The following is a 24,555-nucleotide window of genomic DNA, read 5'->3' as shown; positions in this document are numbered from 1 at the left end:
TTCGGGAGTTCATAGGTGGGATATCAGGTAGTGACTTATAGGACGATCTTCCTACAGAAGCATGATGTGAGGTTGGTATTCGACATTCAGTGGGTCTGTTTGTTCATGGTCATCTTACAGCGGTTCTCATTGTGTCTTATGAGTCCTTGTATCTTGCTACGACTCGGGGACGCTTCATATGCCATGTGCACTACCTTGTACTTTATGGCTACTGTAAGTTCAAGCCCGTGCGATCATATCCACAAAGATATCGGACGGAATCTCTGTCATACGTTTGTTCCGTGCAATCCTAGCTCATACTTGGTTTGCGAGTGGTCTTTAATCATACGATGTCGGCAGTTACTATGAGGAAGCATTCTTACTAATTATTGCTCGAATGCAATTGCTAAGTATTCTTGTTCAGATATTCTGTCTATTGATTCATCTTTACCTTGAATGTTTATCTCTGGTCTAATGTGTTGTCCGTCTTCAGGATGGCTCCACCAACTCGCAAGAATCCGGGTCGTGAGGGTGTTGATCCTCCGCCACAGCCTCCTCCGCCTCCTCCTCCGCCTCCTCCTCCTCCAAAGGCATGTCAAGCGGTGATGGCTGCAACAAATGCTAACACCCAGATGTTACTTCAGCTGTTGCAAGAGAGGAACAATCAACAATAGGGCAATTTCAACCATGGTGGTCATCTGTTTGCAACTCTGAATCAATTCCTGGCGAACCAGCCGAAGTCCTTCACGTATTGTGACCAGCCATTCGACGCTGAGGACTGGATTCGTGACATGAACAAACACTTTGAGTGCAGTAATGTCTGACCAGAGGACTTCGTCAAGTTTGCAACTTTTCAGCTCAAGGGACAGGCGGCAGAATGGTGGCAACAGTTGAGGGACTCCAGGGATGGCAGAATGAGCAGCTGGGACGATTTCTGCTGAGATTTCACGTCTCGCTATATTCCATCTAGCTTTGTGGAAGAGATGCGTGAGAAGTTCAGACGCTTGAAGCAAGGAGGATCTTCTATGTACAAGTACAACGTCGAGTTTCATGAGCTAGATTAGTATGCTAAACAGGACATCCCAGATTAAAAGAGCAACATTTATCAGTTCACAGGTGGTTGGAAAGAAGACTTGCAGTTGGCCTTTGCCTTGCACGATGCCGATGAGTTCGATAAGTTCTACAACTTGGCTCTCAGGGCTGAAGCACCTTTGCTCAAAGTGGAGAATTCGAGGAAGCGTTTCAGAGATTCCAGTTCCTCGCCCTCAACTCACGTGGTCCAGAAGCAGCAGAGATATTGGGTGTCTCCTCCTCCTCGGCAGATTCAGCAGTTCAAGCACTCAGGTGGTCGTGGTTCTTCCCACCCACCCAACCCAGCTTTCCAGCAGAGGTTTCAGCTGCAGAAGCAAGGGAATCATCAAGTGCAATTCCGTCTGCTTCAGATGTGACTTGTCACAAGTGTGGGCACAAGGGTCACTACCCCCAACAAATGCACCACTCAGCAGCGTCTTCCGCCCCCTCCTCCAATGAAGCCTCCAGGTAATGCAATGGTGAAGTTCAATCCCAGGTCTGCGCGAGTCAATATGGTGAATGCAGCAGAAGCAGAAAACTTCTCAGATGTGATAATGGGAAATATCTTGGTTAATGGTTTTCCTGCAAAGGTTTTATTTGATTCTGGTGCATCGCATTCATTCATTTCAAGGCCTTTTGTTGCAAAGCATGATCTCGTGACAGAAGACACTCATAGGCCGTTAAAAATCATTTCTCCGAGAACGCAAATGACTTCTCGGGTGTTTGTTCCTGATGTCTCTATCAAGATGGGCGGGTATTCCTTCGCGGCTTCTCTAGTTGTCCTTGTTAAGTCTGATGTTGATCTGATCCTTGGGATGGATTGTCTGGCTATGAACAAGGCATTTCTTGATTGTCAAGCTAAAGAAGTCAAACTAACTCATCCTTCGGAGGACGTGATTATCTTCGCGGCGCGTGATGACACGACCCGTCTGTTTTCGTTGAATGAGAAGGGTGAGATCTCTCCATTTCTCAAGTTCCAGTGGTCTGCGAGTATGAAGATGTCTTTTCGGAAGAGCTGCCAGGAATGCCTCCGTACCGGGAAGTTGAGTTCGTAATTGAGCTTGAACCGGGTACTGAACCAGTATGCAAGCGGTCGTATAAGCTGGGTCTAGAAGAGCTGAAAGAGCTGAAGAAGCAGCTTGATGAGCAAGCGCGTCTGGGTCTGATCAGACCGAGCTCATCTCCTTGGGGTTGTGGAGTTCTTTTTGTCAAGAAGAAGGATGGCACGTACCGACTATGTGTCGATTACCGTCCATTGAATAAGAAGACGATCAGAAACAAGTATCCACTTCCCAACATCAATGAGTTGTTCGAGAAATTAAAAGGGGCTAAGATCTTCTGTAAGCTTGATCTCAGGATGGGCTATCATGAGATTCGCATTCGTGAAGAGGACATTCCCAAGACTGCCTTCAGGACAAGCTTTGGCTCATATGAGTACACAGTGATGTCTTTCGGTCTCGCCAATGCTCCACCGACCTTCTGTCGGATGATGAATTATATCTTCTCCCCATTCAAGAATGAATTTGTCTTGTTGTATCTTGATGACATTCTGGTCATTTCTAAAACCGAGGAAGAGCATGAATAACATCTCCGGCTTGTGCTTGATAAGCTAAGAGAGCATAGGTTCTATGCTATGTTTTCCAAATGTGAGTTCTAGTTGAAAGAAGTTGTGTACCTTGGGCACAACATCTCTGCCGACGGCATCAAAGTTGATCCATCAAAGGTGCAGGCCATTGTTGAGTGGGAACCTCCTCAGAATGTGAAGCAGCTTCGAAGCTTTCTCAAGCTTGCAAGCTATTGCAGAAGATTCGTTGAGAATTTCTCCAAGATTGCTAAGCCTATCTCAAGCCTTCTTCAGAAGAGTGTGAAGTTTGTCTGGTCTCCAGAGTGTCAGTTGGCCTTCGACACACTCAAAGAGAATCTCACGTCTACTCCAGTCTTGACTCCTCCTGATGATTCCAAGTCTTATCAAGTGTTATGTGATGCCTCTCTTCAAGGTCTTGGTGCAGTTCTGATGCAAGAGAAGAAAGTGGTAGCTTATACCTCGAGGTAGTTAAAGCCAAGTGAGAAGAATTACCCCACTCATGATCGTGAGTTGGCGGCAGTGGTACATGCTCTGATGACTTGGAGACATCTCTTGTTGGGCAGACAGGTTGAGGTCTACACCAATCACAAGAGTCTCAAATACATCTTCACCCAGGCTAGTCTCAATCTTCGGCAAACTCGTTGGGTGGAAATGATCCAAGATTATAATCCGAGCGTTGACTACACTCCACGCAAAGCTAATGTCATTGCAGATGCTTTGAGCAGAAAGGCTTACTGCAACAGTCTCATTCTGAAGCCTCTCCAGCCTGATCTTTGTGAATCTTTCAGGAAGCTCAACCTTCATTTAGTACCTTAGGGATTTCTTGCTAATCTCCAGATTTCTCCTACCTTGGAAGACCAAGTCCGACAAGCTCAACTTCTTGATGCAATGGTGAAGAAAGTTAAGATTGGCTTGGCAAAGAGCATTCCCAAATATAAGTACTTCCGTGTTGATGACAGAGATACCTTGTTCTTCGAGGATCGCCTTGTCGTTCCTAAAGGGGAGCTCAGGAAGGTTATCATGGAAGAAGCCCATAATTCCCTTCTTTCGATACATCCAGGAAGTTACAAAATGTATCAGGATCTGAAGCAGACCTTCTGGTGGACTCGCATGAAGCGTGAAATTTCTCAGTTCGTGAACGACGCAGAGTGAAAGCAGAGCATCAACGTCCATCAGGTCTTTTGCATCCCTTGCCCATACCTGAGTGGAAATTTGATCATATTGAGATGGATTTCATCACTGGGTTTCCGAAGTCCAAGAAAGGCAACGATGCTATCTTCATCGTCATCGACAAGTTGAGCAAAATCGCTCATTTCCTTCCAGTCAAGGAGTCTATCTCGATAGCTCAGCTTACAGAGTTGTATACATCAAGGATATTCTCATTGCATGTGTTCCAATGCTGATATCTTCGGATCGCGGAAGCATCTTTACTTCCAAGTTCTGGGATTCATTTCAGTCTACGATGGGTACTAAGATTAGATTCAGTACAACCTTCCATCCTCAGACAAGTGGGCAAGTTGAGAGAGTCAATCAGGTCCTCGAGGATATGCTAAGAGCCTGTGTGATTTCGTTTGGCATGAAGTGGGAAGCCTGCCTACCATTTGTCGAGTTCTCATACAACAACAGCTATCACACAAGCTCAGGCAAGGCTCGATTTGAGATTCTTTATGGCAGGAAGTGTCGTACCCCGCTCAATTGGTCAGAGACTGGTGAGCGTCAGATTCTTGGGAATGACATGATTGCGGAAGCAGAATAAATTTGCCGTGTCATTCGGGATAATCTCAAAGTAGCGCAGTCCCGTCAGAAGAGCTACTACGATAGCAAGCATCGTGACATGACTTTTCAGCTCGATGATTTCGTGTATCTCAAAGTGTCTCCCTTGAAGGGCACTCAGCGCTTCGGCATCAAAGGGAAGCTTGCTCCTCGTTTTGTTGGTCCGTTCAGAATTGTTGGCAAGAGAGGTGATCTTGCATATCAGTTAGAGCTTCCCTCCAACTTCTCAAATGTGCATGACGTGTTTCATGTCTCTCAGCTCCGGAGATGCTCCAAGACTCTCGAGCGCATAGTTGATCTCCAGGATATCGACCTCCAGCCTGACCTATCCTACCATGAGCATCCGGTTGCCGTTCTTGAAGTGACTGAGCGCAAGACCCACAATAAGTCAATCAAGTTTCTCAAAGTGCAATGGTCACATCATTCCAACAAAGAGGCCACTTGGGAGCGTGAGGATCACCTCCATTCGGAATTTCCAGAGTTCTTCCAGTCCTAGATCTCGGGCCAAGATCCTCTTGTAGTGTGGGAGAGTTGTAACAGCCCAAGTACTTTCTTTCCCCTTTTGTAAGCTTTTTCATATGTGGCAACCATGTTGAGACTATGTTATGGAGTGGAGTATGGTTTATCATTTCATGTGCACCTCATGCATCATGCATATCTTGGTTGTTCATGTTGCTTAGTCTTGTTCTTGGTGTTGTGCCACCTTGGTGATGTGGTTGCATGTGTCTTGGATGTTCTTGTGGAGTGTGGTGTGGGTGAAACAAGGAACCTTCAAAATCTTAGTTGCACCATGGACCAAATAAACCCCTCTCTCTTATCTAACTTGAGGTAGATTTTAAGTTTGTGTTTGGCCCATTAAAAATGTTCAACATCTTTGAAAAACTATTTAAATATTTGTGGGTGACAATACTCACCTATTTGAATATTTATTCCTTTGTTTTTATATTTAAACCAGGGCAATATATATTAAAAACCAGTGTATTTTGCTTTGCTCAAAAATGTTGGTGAACATTGCATGGGAAACAAAAAATTCCTACGCACACAAAGACCTGTCATGGTGATGTTCATCTACGAGAGGAGATTATATCCACATGCCCTTGTAGATCACTAAGCGGGAAGCGTTAAGAAACGCGGTTGATGTAGTGGTACAGCTTCGTGATTCAAATCACCGTCGTCCCATGATCCATCCCATGATCCGTTCCGATCTGGCGTCGAACGGACGGCACCTCCGCATTCAACACACGTACAACTCGGTGACGATTTCCGCCTTTTTGATCCAGCAAGAGAGACGGAGAAGTAGATTAGTTCTCCGGCAGCATGATGGCATGCCGTGTTGGTGATGATCTATTCCTGCAGGGCTCCGCCCGAGCTCCGCAGAAATCTAATCTGGAGGAAGAACTACGAGGTGTAGGTTTGAGTTGCACGTGGCAAAGTTGTGTCTCAAAAATCCCTAAACCTCTAGTATATATAGGAGGAGCCAAGGGATGGGGAAATCCCTTAGGGCGCCGGCCAAAGAGGCCCTCCTTGGGTCCGCCGAAGTGGGAGGGAGGAGTCCTTCTCCAATCCCACTTGGATTAGGACTCCTTCCTTATTTTCCCACCTCTTTTGGATTTCCCACTTTTTCCTCACGGGCTTCCTTGGATGACTTTGTCAGCCCATTATACCTTATTGTGCATCCAATAAACCCCTGTGGACCCCTTGGGGCGTGGTGTGCCCACCCAGTGGGCCCCCGGAACCCATTCGTCACTCCCACTACACTGCGGGCGATGCCCGAAAACTTTCCGGAATCCAAACGATAACTCCATATATATCAATCTTCGTTTCCGGACCATCCCGGAAACCCTTGTGACATCCGTGATCTCATCCGGGACTCTGAACAACCTTCGGTCACCAACACATATAACTCAACTATAATAAAACGTCACCGAACCTTAAGTGTGCAGACCCTGCGGGTTCGAGAACTATGCAAACATGGCGTGAGACACTCCCTGGTCAATATCCAATAGCGGGACCTGAATGCCCATATTGGATCCTACGTATTCTACGAAGATATTATCGGTTGAACCTTTGTGCCAAGGATTCATATAACATCTGCAACAAAATAACACGATCACATGCTACGTTTATAATTTTGGTCTTGTCCATCACATGATTCTCCTAATGTTGTGATCCTGTTATCAAGTGACAACACTTGTCTATGGCCAGGAAACCTTGATGATCTTTGATCAACGAACTAGTCAACTAGAGGCTCACTAGGAACAGTGTGTTGTCTATGTATCCACACATGCTACGATTATTATGAACAAGGAAATATAATAATAACTAATTTATAATTGCCTCTAGGGCATATTTCCAACAGTCTCCCACTTGCACTACAGTCAATAATCTAGTTCACATCACTATGTGATTTTAACGAATACAACACCCATACAGTTCTGGGGTTTGATCATGTCTTTCTTGTGAGAGAGGTTTTTGTCAACGGTTCTGAACCTTTCCGATCGGTGTGAGCTTTACAAATCTTTATGTCATCTCATAGATGTTGCTACTATGTGCTATTCGGAAATATTCCAAATGACTAGTCTACTATACGAATCTGGTTTACTACTAAGAGTTTATTCAGATTACTGTCAAAGCTTGCATCGATGTAACCCTTTACGACAAACTCTTTAATCACCTCCATAATCGATATAAATTCCTTAGTCCACTTGTTACTAAGGATAATTTTGACCGCTGTTTAGTGATTCAATCCTGGATCACTCTTTGTACCCCTTAACAGACTCATGGCAAGGCACACATCAGGTGCGGTACATGGCTTGGCATACTTTTAGAGTCTACGGCTAAGGCATAGGGGTCGACCTTCGTCCTTTCTCTTTCTTCTTCCGTGGTCGGGCTTTGAGTCTTACTCAAATTCACACCTTAGAACACAGCCAAGAACTCTTTCATTGCTGATCTATTTTGAACTCCTTCAAAAACCTGTCAAGGCATGTATTTCATTGAAAGTTCTATTTAGCGTTTTGATATATCTATATAGATCTTGATGCTCAATGTTCAAGTAGTTCTATCCAGGTCTTCCTTTGAAAAACGCCTTTCGAACAACCTTTATGCTTTACAGAAATTCTACATTACTTCCAATCAACAATATGTCAACCACATATACTTATCAGAAATTCTATAGTGCTCCCACTCACTTCTTTGGAAATACAAGTTTCTCATAAACCTTGTATAAACCCAAAAGCTTTGATCATCTCATCAAAGCGTATATTCCAACTCCGAGATGCTTGCACCAGTCCATAGAAGGATCGTTGGAGCTTGCATACTTTTTAGCATCCTTAGGATTGACAAAACCTTCTAGTTGTATCATATACAACCTTTCCTCAAGGAAACCGTCGAGGAAACAATGTTTTGCCATCCTATGTACAATATTTCATAAATAATACAGCAACTCTTAACATAATTCCAACAGACTTTTAGCATCGCCATGAGTGAGAAAGTCTCATCATAGTCAACTCTCTGAACTTGTCGGAAACATCTTTGCGATAAGTCAAGCTTTTCTTAATGGTGACTTTTCACCGTCATCGTCTGTCTTACTTTTAAAGATCCATCTTTACTTAATAGTCTTATGACCATCAAGTAGTTCTTCCAAAGTCTACACTTTGTTTTCATACATGGATCCTCTCTCGGATTTTATGGCCTCGAGCCATTTGTCAAAATCCGTGCCCACCATCGCTTCTTCATAGCTCGTAGGTTCATTGTTGTTCAACAACATGACCTCCAAGACAGTGTTACCGTACCACTCTGTAGTAGTACGCGACCTTGTCCACCTACGAGGTTTGTAGTAACTTGATCCAAAGCTCAATGATCACCATCATCAGTTTCCATTTCAATTGATGTAGGCGCCACAGGAACAACTTCTTGCGCCCTGCTACACACTGGTTGAAGTGACGGTTCACTAACCTCATCAAGTTCCACCACCCTCCCACTCAATTCTTTCGAGAGAAACCTTTCCTCGAGAAAGGACACGTTTCTAGTAACAAAACACTTTGCTTCCGGATCTCAGATAGGAGATGTACCCAACTGTTTTGGATATCCTATGAAGATGTTTTTATCCGCTTTGGGTTCGAGCTTATCAGACTGAAACTTTTTCACATAAGCGCCACAGCCCCAAACTTTCAAGAAACAACAGCTCAGGTTTCTCCAAACCATAGTTCATATTGTGTCATCTCAACGGAAATACGCGGTGCCCTATTTAAAGTGAATGATGTTGTCTCTAATGCATAACCCATAAACGATAGTGGTAATTTGATAAGAGACATCATATAGTATGCACCATATCAAATAGGGCATGGCTATGAGGTTCGGACACACCATCACACTATGGTCTTCTAGGTGGCATGAATTGCGAAACAATTTCCAAATTTGTCTTAACTGCGTGCCAAAAACTCACAACTCAGATATTCATCTCAACGATCATATCGTAGACAGTTTATCCCGTCGTCACGACAATCTTCACTCTGAAATAGCTTTGAACTTTTTCAATATCTCAGACTTGTGATTCATCAAGTAAATACTCCTGTATCTACTCAAATCGTCAGTGAAGTAAGAACATAACGATATCCACTGCGTGCCTCAACACTCATTGGACTGCAAACATCAAAATGCATTGCTTCCAACAAGTTACTTTCTTGTTCCATTTGGTATGATTTTGCATGTCTTAAGTGATTCAAAATCAAGTGAATCCAAACGATCCATCCGCATGGAGTTTCTTCATGCGTTTATACCAACAGGTATGGTTTGCATGTCTCAAACGTTTCAAGAATGAGTGAGTACAAAGATCCATCAGCATGGAGCTTCTTCATGCATTTAATTGTTGGGGAACGTAGCATAAATTCAAAATTTTCCTACGCATATTCAGATCTTCCTATGGAGAGACCAGCAACGAGAGAGGGGTAAGAGCATCTTCATACCTTTGAAGATCGCTAAGCGGAAGCATTGCTAGAACGCGGTTGATGGAGTCGTACTCGCAGCGATTCCGATCTAGTGCCGAACTACGGCACCTCCGCGTTCAACACACGTGCAGCCCGGTGACGTCTCCCGCACCTTGATCCAGCAAGGAGGAGGGAGAGGTTGGGGAAGAACTCCAGCAGCATGACGGCGTGGTGTCGATGGAGAGATGAGGTCTCCCGGCACGGCTTCGCCAAGCACCGGCAGAGAGGAGTAGGAAGAAGGGCAGGGCTGCGCCGAGAGAGAGGCAAAAGTCTGATCTCCAATGGACAAAAGTGTCCACTATATATAGGGGGAGGGAGGGGTTGTGCCCCCTTGAGGGTTTCCCTCTCCTGGGGGGCGGCAGCCCTAGATGGGGGCTGGTGCGGCGGCCAAGGGGGGAGGAGGGGTTTGGCGCACCCCTGGTGGGCCTTAGGCCCACCTGGCTTAGGGTTTGCCCCCCCACCTTTTCTCTCCCCCACGCATTGGGCTGAGTGGGGAGGCACACCTGCCCACCTAGGGGCTGGTTCCCTTCCCCACTTGGCCCACCTTACCTCCCGGGGTCGTTGCCCCCCTTCGGTGGACCCGGTACGTTACCGGTGATGCCCGAAACACTTCCGGTGTCCGAAACCATCCGTCCTATATATCAATCTTTACCTCCGGACCATTCCAGAGCTCCTCGTGACGTCTGGGATCTCATCCGGGACTCCGAACAACTTTAGGTAACCTCGTATAACAATTCCCTATAACCCTAGCGTCACCGAACCTTAAGTGTGTGGACCCTACGGGTTCGGGAGATAGGCGGACATGACCGAGACGCCTCTCCGGCCAATAACCATCAGCGGGGTCTGGATACCCATGGTGGCTCCCACTTGCTCCATGATGATCTCATCAGATGAACCACAATGTTAAGGATTCAATTAATCCTGTATATGATTCCCTTTGTATGTCCGTATAGAACTTGCCCGAGATTCAATCGTCAGTATACCTATACCTTGTTCAATCTCGTTACCGATAAGTCTCTTTACTCGTTTCGTAGCACGTCATCGTGTGACTAACTCCTTAGTCACATTGAGCTCATGATGATGTTCTACCGAGTGGGCCCAGAGATACCTCTCCGTCACACGGAGTGACAAATCCCGATCTCGATTCGCACCAACCCAACATACACTTTCGGAGGTACCCGTAGTGCACCTTTATAGTCACCCGGTTACGTTGTGACGTTTGATACACCCAAAGCACTCCTACGGTATCCGGGAGTTGCACAATCTCATGGTCGAAGGAAAAGATACTTGACATTAGAAAAGCTTTAGCATACGAACAATACGATCTAGTGCTATGCTTAGGATTGGGTCTTGTCCATCACATCATTCTCCCAATGATGTGATCCCGTTATCAATGACATCTAATGCCCATGATCAGGAAACCATGATCATCTATTGACTAACGAGCTAGCCAACTAGAGGCTTGCTAGGGACACATTGTGATCTATTTATTCACACATGTATTACTGTTTCCTGTTAATACAATTATAGCATGAACAATAGATGATTATCATGAACAAGGAAATATGATAATAACCATTTTATTATTGCCTCTAGGGCATATTTCCAACATTAATACCAACATGACTCAAGTGGCAGTGCCACAAGTATGTGTTACTATCATTATTACTTTGTATCTTTTGGCACCAATATTATGAACATGTGTAAGGCTGACCATAGTGGGAGTAACTTAGGCGGTATCATATACTTGGGACTAGCAAACATGCTGATGTGGTAGATAATTAAAGAAGAGAGAGAGGGTTAGATTAACATAGGTAGATAACATAACATGTTAAATGCTATGCTACTATTTGTCATGCATGTCAATAAATAAGGTCATCTATGATACTAGTTTATGATACTATGCATTATAGAGGTAGTATCAAATACATGATACTACTATATGATACTCCCCACTATGACCAGCCTAATACTACGATCGAGATTCAATAAACCATTGAAGGTAATTATTCAAGCAAATAGAATAACCAATATTCTCTTTAAATGAATAATCGTATTGCAATAAACACAATCAAATCATGTTCATGCTCAACGCAAACACCAAATAACAATTATTTAGGTTTAACACCAATCTCGATGGTAGAGGGAGCGTGCAATGTTTGATCACATCAACCTTGGAAACACTTCCAACACATATTGTCACCTCGCCTTTAGCTAGTCTCCATTTATTCCATAGCTTTCATTTCGAGCTACTAATCACTTAGCAACCGAACCGATATCCAATACCCTCGTGCTACTAGGAGTACTAGTAAAGTACACATCAATATCATGTATATCAAATATACTTCTGTCGACTTTGTCAGCCTTCTTATCTACCAAGTATCTAGGGTAGATCCGCCTCAGTGACCGTTCCCCTCATAACAGAAGCACTTAGTCTCGGGTTTGGGTTCAATCTTGGGTTTCTTCATTAGAGCAACAACTGGTTTGCCATTTCATGAAGTATCCCTTCTAGCCCTTGCCCTTCTTGAAACTAGTGGTTTTACGAACCATCAACAATTGATGCTCCTTCTTGATTTCTACTTTCGCAGTGTCATACATTGTGAATCGCTCAAGGATCGTCATATCTATCCTTGATATGTTATAGTTCATCACGAAGCTCTAGCAGCTTGGTGGTAGTGACTTTGGAGAACCATCACTATCTCATCTGGAAGATTAACTCCCACTTTATTCAAGCGATTGTTGTACTAAGACAATCAGAGCACATGCTCAATGATTGAGCTTTTTTCCTTTACTTTGTAGACAAAGAATCTTGTCAGAGGTCTCATACCTCTCAACAAGGGCACGAGCATGAAATCTCAATTTCATCTCTTAGAACATCTCTTATGTTCCGTGACGTTTCAAAATGTCTTCGGCGCCTTGCTTCTAAGCCATTAAGTATTACGCACTGAACTATCACGTAGTCATCAAAAATGTGTATGTCAGATGTTCGCAACATCCACACACAACGCTCGAGGTGCAGCACACCGAGTGGTGCATTAAGGACATAAGCCTTCTACGCAGCAATGAGGACAATCCTCAGTATTACGGACTCAGTACGCAAAGTTGCTACTATCATCTTTCAACTAAATTTTCTCTAGGAACATATAAAAAATAGTAGAGCTATAGCGCAAGCTACATCATAATTCGCAAAGACCTTTAGACTATGTTCATGATAATTAGTTCAATTAATCATATTACTTAAGAACTCCCACTCAAAAAGTACATCCCTCTAGTCATTTGAGTGGTGCATGATCCAAATCCACTAACTCAAGTCCGATCATCACGTGAGTTGAGTATAGTTTCAGTGGTAAACATCTCTATGCTAATCATATCAACTATACGATTCATGCTCGACCTTTCAGTCTCTTGTGTTCCGAGGCCATGTCTGCACATGCTAGGCTCGTCAAGTTTAACCCGAGTGTTCCGCGTGTGCAACTGTTTTGCACTCGTTGTATGTGAACGTTGAGTCTATCAGACCCGATCATCACGTGGTGTCTCAAAACGATGAAGTATCGCAACGGTGCATAGTCGGGGAGAATACAATTTCATCTTGAAATTTTAGTGAGGGATCACCTAACAATGTTACCGTCGTTCTAAGCAAGATAAGGTGCATAAAAGGATTAACATCACATGCAATTCATAAGTGGCATGATATGGCCACGATCTTGTGCTTCTTGATCTCCATCACCAAAGCACCGGCATGATCTTGTTGTCAATGGCACCACACCATGATCCCCATCATCATGATCTCCATCATCGTGCCGCCATCGAGGTTGTCGTGCTATCCATGATATTACTACTAAAGCTACAACCTAGCAATATAGTAAACGCATCTGCAAACACAAACGTTAGTTTACAGACAACCTTATGGCTCGTGCCGGTTGCCGTAACATCGACGTGCAAGTCAATATTAACTATTACAACATGATCATCTCATACATCCAATATATCACATCATGTCTTTGGCCATATCACATCACAAGCATACCCTCCAAAAACAAGTTAGATGTCCTCTAATTTGTTGTTGCACGTTTTACGTGGCTTCTATGGGTATCTAGCACTACTGGAAAACGGTTTTTTGCCATCTGCCTAGTCTCTGTTGTCTGCTAGCTGATGGCAAAGAATGTCTTTGCCGTCAGCTTCAGCAAAACAGACGGCAAAGCACAGGCTGATGGCATAAAGCCTTTTTGCCATCTGTCACATCTTTGTCGTCTGCTAGCGGACGACAAAGAGTCCAGAGGCAGACGGCAAAGATATAGATAGGCCCACCTGACCGCAGGGTGGCTAGGTCAAACTGGGGTCAGACCTTTGTCGTGTGCTAGCGGACGGCAAAGAGTCCGGAGGCAGACGGCAAAGAGTCTAGACTCTTTGCCGTCAGCCGGCAGACGGCAATGCTCCAACACCGTTAACGGCTCCTTGCCCCCCACCCCACCCCTCTCTCTCTGTAACGGTCACCCCGCGCACCCCTCTCTCTCTCCCCACCCCCCGCGCCCCTCTCTCTCTAACGGCCGCCGCCACCACCGTCGCGCCCCCGCCCCCGTCGCGTCGCCGCCCCTGTCGCCCCCGCCGCCGCCCCTCTCTCTCTCCCCACCTCGCCCCCGCTGTCGCTGCCACCACCGTCGCGCCGCCGCCCCTATCGCTCCTGTCGCCTCCACAGCCGCCCCGCCGCCGCACTGCCCCCGGCGACGCCCCACTTCCCCGTCGCACCCGTCCTCCTCGCAGCCCCGACGCCCCAGCCGCCCCCGCCGGTGAGTCCCCCCATTTTTTTGTTTTTCCTTATTTTTATTTATGTTAAATTAGTTAGGTTAGTTTTTTAGTTTATTAGGTTAGTTAGTCTAGTTAGTTAGGTTGTTAAATTAGTTTAGTTTAGGTTCAGTTTTAGTTTAGGTTTAGTTAGGTTAGTTTCCTGTTTAGTAAAGGAGAAAAGGAGAAGAAGAAGAAGGAGAAATGAGAAGAAGAAGAAGGAGGAGAAAGGAGAAGAAGAAGTAGGATAAAGGAGAAGAAGAAGGAGGAGAAAGGAGAAGAAGAAGAAGGAGAAAGGAGAAGAAAAAAATAAGAAGAAGAAGGAAAAGAAGAAGGGGAGAATTGATTATCACCCCCCCCCCCCCTGTTCGTGCGCCACCACAACATAAGCCCCCCTGTTTGCCTGGCTCCCTTTTAACCCCCCCCCCCCAGTTTTCACCATGCTGTAGCTGATGCCCCCCTTTGCAATGTTTAACAGATTTGTCAATGGATAAATAACAAATGGGTACATTAATAGACAAAACTAGTTCACAGTTCACTTAATTTCTTCTTCTTTGGAGTCATCTTCTTCTTCTTTCCTTTTGCTGGACACTTTGTTGGTGTAGCAGCAGCAAAAGTAGTTCATGGCAGCACAAACGAGTTCACAGTTCACTTAATTTCTTCTTCTTTGGAGTCATCTTCTTCTTCTTTCCTTTTGCTGGAGACTTTGTTGGTGTAGCAGCAATGGGGCGGCTAGGGAAGGGAAGAGGCTTGCCTTACCTTGGAGCAGCAATGGAGAGGGGGCTGCTGGGGCAGATGCGGCGGCTGGGGCAGCTGCGGTGGAGGCGAGGCGCAGCGGTGCTTGGGGCGGCTAGGTCAGGGAGGGGAACGAGCAGAGAACGGGAGCAGCTTCTGCCCAGCTCGTGTGACTTATACTAGATGAGGGAGGGCAGTTTTGTCATTTCAGAAAATAATTAGACTAGTCTGTGCTATTATTTGCATAATGTAGAGCTAATCAACTCAAAGGGGGCCATTAGCAACATCGTTAGCACAACTGGGGGGTTAAAAGGGAGCCATGCAAACAGGGGGGCTTATGTTGTGGTGGCGCACGAATAGGGGGGTTAAAAGGAAAAAGAAGGGAAGGAGAAGAAAGAAGAAGAAGAAGAAGAAGAAGAAGAAGAAGAAGAAGAAGAAGAATGAAAAGGAAGGGGAGGAGAAGAAGAAGAAGAAGAAGAAGAAGAAGAAGAAGAAGGAAAAGGAAGGGAAGGAGAAGAAAGAAGAAGGAGAAGAAGAAGAAGGAGAAAGAAGAAGAAGAAGGAGAAAGGAGAAGGAAAAAAATAAGAAGAAGAAGGAAAAGAAGAAGAAGGAAAAGGAAGGGAAGGAGAAGAAAGAAGAAGAAGAAGAAGAAGAAGAAGAAGAAGAAGAAGAAGAAGAAGAAGAAAAATAGGAGAGGAAGAGAAGAATAAGAGGAAAAAATAAAATAAAATAATAATAATAATAATAATAATAATAATAATAATAAGAAGAAGAAGAAGAAGAAGAAGAAGAAGAAGAAGAAGAAGAATAAGAGAAGAAGAAAACAAGAAGAAGGAGAAGAAGAATAAGAGGAAAAAAGAAAAAAGAAAATAAGAAGAAGAAGAAGAAGAAGAAGAAGAAGAAGAAGAAAAAGAAGAAGAAGAAGACAAGAAAAAAAGAAGAAGAAGGAGAAGAAGAATAAGAGGAAAAAAGAAAATAAGAAGAAGAAGAAGAAGAAGAAGAGAAGAAAAGAAGAAGAAGGAGAAGAAGAATAAGAGGAAAAAATATAAAATAAGAATAAGAAGAAGAAGAATAAGAGTAAAAAAGAAAAAAGAAAATAAGAGTTAGGTCACATATTTTTTGATTATCTTATAAAAACATCATATTTGTGTTGATCGGGTGAACTTCAATGTGCAGTTGTTCGACGACCTCCACGTGCGTTGGACGAGCTCCGCCCCTACGTTTGTTGGTGAGCACAAATGACTTCTCCTCCTACCCCCTTAATTTGCTCTGTCCCGGTCTTCGTGCCGATGACACTTGCTATCTATATATATAGGTTTCTTCAATCATGAGTATGCGTGACCAGTATGCGTCTCCCGTTCGAAAGGGCGACATCTATAAATATGCATGTCTTTGCATATTTATAACCGCCATCCTTTCGAATTGTCCAACATTATCCATGGACAGCCCGAGTATGTGTAGATTGGGTTCGTTTTCCCGTATGTTGTGCTCTGGATCCGATGCGGAATTTCGTCAGTGCCTCCCCCATTGTTCTCCGGTTGCACATCCTCGTGTATCAGGAGAACAGCGGGGAGGTGCTGCCGAAATTTTCCGTTGGATCCGGAGCAGAGCATGGGAAAACGAACCCAATCTACACATACTCGGGTGGGATTAGGACCTATCTTTACCTATTAGCGTGTAGGTTGCCTGGACGTAATAAAAATGGCAAACCTGATTAACCGATGAATATAAATGCTAAATTATATATAAATATATTTCTTCTGTCTTTAGTAGCTACGCAAGATGAGTGATCGTGCGTGGATGTATAGCGGTCACCCTAGTCAGAAAGAGATGACGAAAGAATGGTTTGTAAAAACAAAGGAATTTGTGAAAGCCGCATTCGCAAATGGCGAGGAAAGAAACTATTGCCCCTGTCCTGGATGCGACAACTATAAAAAGACGACAAAGCCTGTAATGATTAAACACCTGCAGAGGAGGGGTTTTAAGCCTAATTATACGGTGTGGACATTTCATGGTGAGTCTATACAACGCACAGGAGCTGAGGTGGTCCGTCGTCGCACGGACGAGCATGGTACCGGGATCGAAGACATGGTGCAAGACTTTGATGATGCTCGGGATTCGGAAGATGGGATGGAGGAATCTGCGAAGGCCTTTTATGAAATGTTGGAGTCTTGAAAACGTCCTCTCCATGAGCACACTGAGCTCTGTCAGCTCGATGCAATTGCACAAGTAATGGCTCTGAAGGCTTAGTTCAACTTGGGAAGAGAATGCTATGACGCGATGATGACACTATTTGGACGTTTCCTACCCAAAGGCCATGTCATGCCTGCAAACCTGTACCAGTCAGACAAAATACTTCGTGTACTTAAGATGCCCTATGAGAAAATAGATGCATGTGAGAAAGGATGTGTCTTATTTAGGAAGGAGTATGCACACTTGGACTATTGTCCCAATTGCGAGTCTTGCACGTATCTTGTGGTAGACAGCGGTATGGGTGAGAAGAGGCAGACCAAAATCGCAGTTAGTGTTCTTCGGTATATGCCAATCGTACCAAGACTTCAACGTCTTTTCATGGTCGAAGAGACAGCCAGAGAGATGACATGGCACAAATTGGGCAAAAGAATCGAACTAGATGCGTATGGGAATAAGATGATGGTACACACATTGGATGGGGAAGCGTGGAAACATTTCGATGGATTGCATCAGGATAAAGCGGCAGATCCAAGGAATCCTCGAGTCTGCACCGCCACGGATGGTTTTAATCCCTTTGGCATGACGGCAACCCAATACAGTTGTTGGCCTGTATTTGTCATTCCACTCAATCTCCCCCCGGGCAGATTATGCAAAGAAGAACATATTTCTAAGTTGATAATTCCAGGGCCCAATTATCCGAGGAATAATATGAATGTGTACCTGCAACCGCTTAAGGATGAATTGGAAGAAGCTTGGGATAATGGGGTCAAGACATACGATGCCGCTAGAAAAGAAAACTTCAAAATGCATGTGTGGTACATGTACTCCATGCATGACTTGCCAGCGTATGCGCTATTCTCTGGAAGGTGTGTGCATGGAAGGTTCCCGTGCCCCCAATGCAAGGCAGCTCTTCAGTTTAATTGGTTGCAGGAGGGTCGGTAGTATTCTTGCTTTGACTTGCATAGACAGTTCCTGGATCCTGACCATTAGTTCAGAAAAGACAAGAAGAACTTTACGAAAGGTAAAGTTGTCAAAAACTTGGCACCACCTGCGTTCACAGGCCAACAGATCCTGGATCAGTTAAACGCCCTCGAGCCTGATCCAGAGCGTCCAGGGTATTTCAAGGGGTATAATTCAAAACACGCCTGGACTCACAAGCCATGCTTCTGGGATCTGCCTTACTTCAAAGACCTCCTTCTTCCACACAATATCGACATGATGCACACTGAAAAGAATATCGGAGAGGCTATGTTTGGTACATTATTCGACATAGATGGGAAGACAAAGGATAATATTAAGGCTAGAGTCGATCAAGAGACACTATGTCATAGACCGTTACAAAACATGAGAGAAGGCAAAGGAAAGCAGAAGTGGTCGAAGCCAAAGGCCTGGTTCAATCTTGGAAGGCCAGCTATGAGGGAAATTATCTTGTGGGTCAAAATGCACTTGATGTTCCCCGATGGGTATGCAGCAAATCTAAAGAGGGGAGCGAGTCTTGAAAAATTAAAATCTTTGGTCTCAAGAGTCATGATTGGCACATATGGCTAGAGCGGGTAATGCCGGTGATGTTACGTGGCTTTATTCCTGAGGATGAATGGCTAGTACTGGCGGAGCTGAGCTATTTCTTCCGTGTTCTTTGTGCGAAAGAATTGTCGCCTGGCGTGGTAGAAGACATGGAGGAGTTTGCACCGGAGTTGTTGTGCAAGTTAGAGAAGATCTTTCCACCGGGCTTCTTTAATCCAATGCATCATATGATTTTACATCTACCGACCGAGGCAAGATTGGGTGGGCCCGTGCAAGATCGTTGGTGCTATGCAACTGAGAGGATGCAGAAGACCCTTCGAGCTAAATGTAAAAATAAGCATAGAATTGAAGCATCGACGGCTGAGGCATTCATTACTGAGGAGGTGGCAAACTTTGTGACAACACACTACGAAGCCAAAAATCATCATTTGCATAATCCGAAGCCTCGGCACAATGGTGCAGACCCTAAAAAGGTGGGTCCAACCTCAGCCTATTCAAAGGGAAGCTCGCACCAGCCGGTGCTTCGAAACCAATAACGTTGGATGTCGAAGAATGGCGGAACATTTTGTTGTATATCTACAACAATCTAGCAGAAGTGTGGTCGTACATCGAGTGAGTTCTCGACACATTTTCCCGTAACTTCTAATTCATTTGAACTGCTATTATTCTCGGATATTTCAAATAGCCGTTACGTCGTCAAATTCTCGGATGGGGCGGTGATCCAAAATGATTCCGTCGAAGAGTATGAGCTTCTGTCAAACACATGAGGCGGCTATCCCGGTTTCCTCTCTTGGTTCAAACAAACGGTAATTATCAATAATGGACCATTTCATTCTTGGTCTAACTTGCGGCTAATGCAACAACCGTTTCGTATTAAACTTGTAAGCTAATTCAGAGTCTATGGACGCCGAATTGAGACAAGTCGCTAATGGTTTTGACTATAAGGTCCGTTCATTTGAGAAATACAACATCAATGGGTATCTCTTTCAGACCTTTGGCAAAGAGCTATCTATGCCCGACCGGAAATCTAAAAATTGTGGTGTCTCTGCTATCTGCGAAGGTGTTATCGAGTATTATGGAAGAGTTGAAGCAATTTATGAACTTCAATTCTATGGTGAAAACCCACCGAACGTCGTAGTCTTCAAATGTTATTGGTTCCAGCCGCAAAAGACTAGAAGGACTCATGATCATATAGGACTAGTCGAAATCAATCCAAACACCCATTTAGATGTTCCCGGTGTTTATATTACGGCTCAACAGGCGACCCAAGTTTTCTATCTACCGTGGGCATGCCAAACGGATAAGAATCTGGAAGGTTGGTATGTTGTTTATGAAGTGCCGCCACATGTCAGACCACCTCTCCCAAATAAACAGGATTATGAACCTCACATTAACCCAGACACATATGATGGAGAATTCTTCCAAGAAACACGTCTTTCCAAGAAACGTTTCAAGAACCGACGTGCTTCACCCAAGAACATGGAAGTAGACAGCGACAATGAATCCGACTCCAGCCCTGAGCCGGAACCAGAAGACCTGGAACTCGTAGAGGTTACTCATGCGGATGACCTGTCAATGCTTCAACGATTAAAGGAAGGCCTTTCACAACTTCACGCCGTTGAACCCGACGAGCACCTCATTCATGAAGACATGCGTTATAGTGATGATGATGATGCATTTATTGATGATGATTATTAGTTTGTAAGATTCACAACTTAAATTATATATATATATATTAATATTTATTATTCATGTACATATTATTATTCATGTCATTTATTCAATTTTTTATGTTGTACTAATTTCTTTTAATCTTTATCATGGTAGGTCACCAGGTGTGGAAAGATGGTGGGTGCTGGTCCAGATCGCTCGACGGGTTCTTCCCAGGCGCCCCGCACGAGGGGTGGTACTTACCTTCCACCCCTATCTCTCCGTAGAGCCTTGGCAGACAGTCTGTCGGCACCACCCGTGGGTTCTTCTTAGTCGGCGGCATTGCCCACTGGGAGAGGTGCTGGTCGGGTAGGGAAGAAGGGGAAGGGTACATGGAGAGGTGGTAGCCACGGAAGATCGAGGAGGACTGTTGAGCCGTCCTCGCCACCACCACCAGCTCATTCACCCGAGCATAGGACTAGTATGGTCGACCCATTTGCGGAGGAGGCTACGGGGACTCCGTTCCAGAAGCCTGTTGTTGACGGGCATTCGTCCCATGAGACTCCGGTCCAGGAGCAGCCTCGGGTCGAGGTGCATTCGGCCCAGGAGCAGCCGGAGGAGACTACGGTTCCGGAGGCTTCACCCGACTTGGAGAGGCCCGGATGGGAGACCTGGCCGGATCGTACCGAATTGTCGGATTGGACCGAGGGTCCGGGTGGCTCAGGGGGCGGGGATGGCGGGGATGAGCTTACGGATAGTGAGGGCGATGTGCAGGTGGACGGGGCCATCGTGTAGAAGCGTGGTAGTACACGTCTCCCGGTCGCCCCGGCTACCCGCGAGCAGAGGCCGGTGATTAAACCTGAAGGAGATAGGTAAGTACATTTTCCCTTTTTTTAGCTTTTGCCTTCAAGTTTGTTCAAATATCTAATGCATTGACCTTATCATATTGCAGGGGATGGGTACACCCTCTTGGAGTCCGCAGGCCGAACTCCGTCCTTGGTGTGCTTTGCCGGACAAATTTCCCGGGGTTTGTCACGTTGCCTGGTGAGGGTCAGGTTCCTACACTAGGATTTTCCTGGGAGCACTACCAGGCTGCGCAGGCCCCGCCGGAGGAGATTATAGATGGTGTCTTGTGCCACACGAGGCCCGAGATGGTTATCAAGAGCTTTTGGGTAAATTATCCTTTTACAGAATCTAAAATTAACAATATAGCTAATTATTGTACTAATCGGTGTTTTCACGTTTGATTGCAGACCTTCTATAGGTGTGAGGATGGATATGAGGAGGAGGCGGCCAGGGTTCTCGAGGCCGAGTGTAGGAGGTTACTACAGAACTTGCGCCACGAGGCTCGGTCGCAGGCTATTCGAGATTACTACGCCACGCATGGTATTAAGAAGCAGAAGTAGGATTGCCGCGGAAAGTTTCTGAAGAAGGAGAAATACATGAAGGTAATTACCTATTCTTAAGTCCTTCTACGTAGTTTTCTTGATTTCATTCATAGGCGTAGCGCTGAAAATTCTTGCTAATAACTTACAGGTTCCCCCGAGATGGTGTGCGGATAAGATGGATTGTTGGGAGGTGTTGGTTCATGAGTGGTGCACATGCAGCTGGCGAGCCGTCCACGAGAATGCGAAGGATCGGCGTAGCAAAATGGTTGGTGTGCCACACCATCAAGGCAGCGCCAACTTACTTCAGTTTGGACGAAACTGGGTATGTGATTTGCTTGATGATTCATGCAATTCATTCTTGATGCTAATATTTTGTTCCTCTCTTTTAGGCGCATCACAATAAGACTGAGATGCCACACTTGTATGACCTTTATGGCATGGCCCATACTGCCTCGTACAAGAAGGCGAAGGCATTCTCTGAGTCTGACCTGGATGATCCCAATAACTTCACCAACATATCATCCCACCAGAAGCTCGTGGCATACAGGGACGCGGGGAAGGCTACGAAAGGGGATGACTTTAACCCTAGCCAGGAACCTTTGGATCCAGAGTTGGTGATGATATCTGGTGGCGGGAGGCCCCATGGCTCGATAGCCATTGGAGATGGGATAATACGTTGTCCACTCACTCTTCCGGAGATCAAGGTGCGCTAGTAGAGCAGTTGTCCTGAGATAACGCGTCGTCCACGGCGAGTCGAACTTGCCATCGAGGTTAGTTGTACGGACTAAGAACGCTTTCATCCATTTCATTATGTGTGTCACCATAGATCATTACTGTCATAACGAGGAATGGTGTTTCAGGCTGCTCTTCAGAAAGAGAGAGCGGCAAACCAGGCTGCTCTTGAGAAAGAGAGATTGGCAAGCCAGGCTGCTCTTCAAGCTGCTCTTGATGAGAGGGACCAGACCACGGCACGATTGCTTGAGGAGGAGAGGGCCCGGAATGAGGCGGGTCAACGGGCCCTGTACGAGATTTTGTGGTATGTTTTTATTCACATTAGCCAAATCATGTCTGTAATGTCTGTTTCCTTACTAACTAATACGACCCACTCTTCAGGGCCTGTGCGAGAAGAGCGGTCAGGTCCCTCCGCCGATGCCCGTCTTCTCTTCGATTGGCACGGTGAGTTTCATTATAAACTAGTATTAATAATTGAGTGTCATCATGCTAACTGAGACATTGCAAAATATCTTTTCTGCAGAATAACTCCCTAGCGGCATCGCACGACCCTTCTCCAGGGCAACCGTCTCCAAACGAAGCCGCCGCGAGCAACCGTGGTGTTTCTCCTCCTTGATGACCACTACGGTAAGTTTCTCTTCTCCTCTTTCATATTATCCTTGCTTTAATTTCCCCAAAAAGACATAATTAGCCCATTTAGCTCCAAAATGCCATAATAACCTAAAAATGGCATAAGAACCTTGGTTAGCTTATGAATATTATATACTTAGCTTGTTTTCCTCTAAAATGAGATAATTAGCCCATTTAGCTCCAAAAAGACATAATTAGGTAATTTAGCTCCAAGAAGAGGAGAAGAAATAGGAAAAATGAAAAGAAAGAAGAAGAAGAAGAAGAATAAGAGAAGAAGGAGAAGGAGGAGAAGGAGGAGGAGGAGGAGGAGGAGGAGAAGGAGGAGAAGGCCAAGGACCTTCTAGTCCTTCTCCTCCTCCTCCTTCTCCTCCTTCTCCTCCTTCTTCTTGATTTCTTATTCTTCTGCTCCTCCTCCTCTTTCTTCTCCTCTTTCATATTATCCGTGCTTTAGTTTCCCAAACAATGACATAATTAGCCCATTTAGCTCCAAAATGCCATAATAAGTTCAAAATGGCATAAGAACCTTGGTTAGCTCATGAATATTATATACTTAGCTTGTTTTCCTCTAAAATGGGATAATTAGCCCATTTAGCTCAAAAAAGACATAATTAGGTAATTTAGATCCAACAAGAGGAGAAGAGGAGAAGAAATAGGCAAAATGAAAAGAAAGAAGAAGAAGAAGAAGAGAAGAAGGAGAAGGAGGAGGAGGAGGAGGAGAAGGAGAAGGCCAAGGACCTTCTAGTCCTTCCCTTGAAGAGGAAAGGGTGATGCATCACAGGAGCAGTAAGTATTTTCCTCAGTTTGAGAACCAAGGTATCAATCCAGTAGGAGAATCTCGTCAAGTCCAGAGTACGTGCGCAAACACAAAAGAGCTTGCACCCAACACTTTAAAGGGGTTGTCAATCCCTTCAAGATTGGTTGCAAAGTGAGATCTGAAGGAGAAAAGTGCAACGAAGTAAAAAGTGTATGGCTGAATATATGGTGTGGAGTAGACCCGGGGGCCATAGTGTTCACTAGAGGCTTCTCTCAAAATAGCAAATATCACGGTGGGTGAACAAGTTACTGTCGAGCAATTGATAGAACCGCGCAAAGTCATGACGATATCTAAGGCAATGATCATACATATAGGCATCACGTCCGACACAAGTAGACCGATACTTTCTGCATCTAGTACTATTACTCCACACATCAACCGCTATCCAGCATGCATCTAGTGTATTGAGTTCATGACGAACAGAGTAACGCCTTAAGCAAGATGACACGATGTAGAGGGATAAACTCTAACCAATGATGAAAACCCCATCTTTTTACCCTTGATGGCAACAACATGATGCTTGCCTCGCTACCCCTTCTGTCACTGGGTGAGGTCACCGCACGGTATGAACCCAAAACCAAGCACTTCTCCCATTGCAAAAATCATAGATCTAGTTGGCCAAACAAAACCCACAACTCAAAGAGAATTACAAGGATATGAAATCATGCATAAGAGAGATCAGAAGAAACTCAAACAAGATTCATAGATAATCTG

At 44.9% G+C, this 24,555-nt stretch overlaps 1 pseudogene; it reads left to right on the top strand.

Annotated features, from left to right (window-relative positions):
• Positions 1–770: 770 nt before the first annotated feature.
• On the top strand, positions 771–1,314 carry LOC123407704 (annotated as a pseudogene).
• Positions 1,315–24,555: the final 23,241 nt, after the last annotated feature.

The sequence above is a fragment of the Hordeum vulgare genome, chromosome 7H (genome assembly GCF_904849725.1).
Source record: "Hordeum vulgare subsp. vulgare chromosome 7H, MorexV3_pseudomolecules_assembly, whole genome shotgun sequence".
Classification (NCBI taxonomy): Eukaryota; Viridiplantae; Streptophyta; class Magnoliopsida; order Poales; family Poaceae; genus Hordeum; species Hordeum vulgare.
This window is presented reverse-complemented; position numbering and strand designations above follow the sequence as displayed.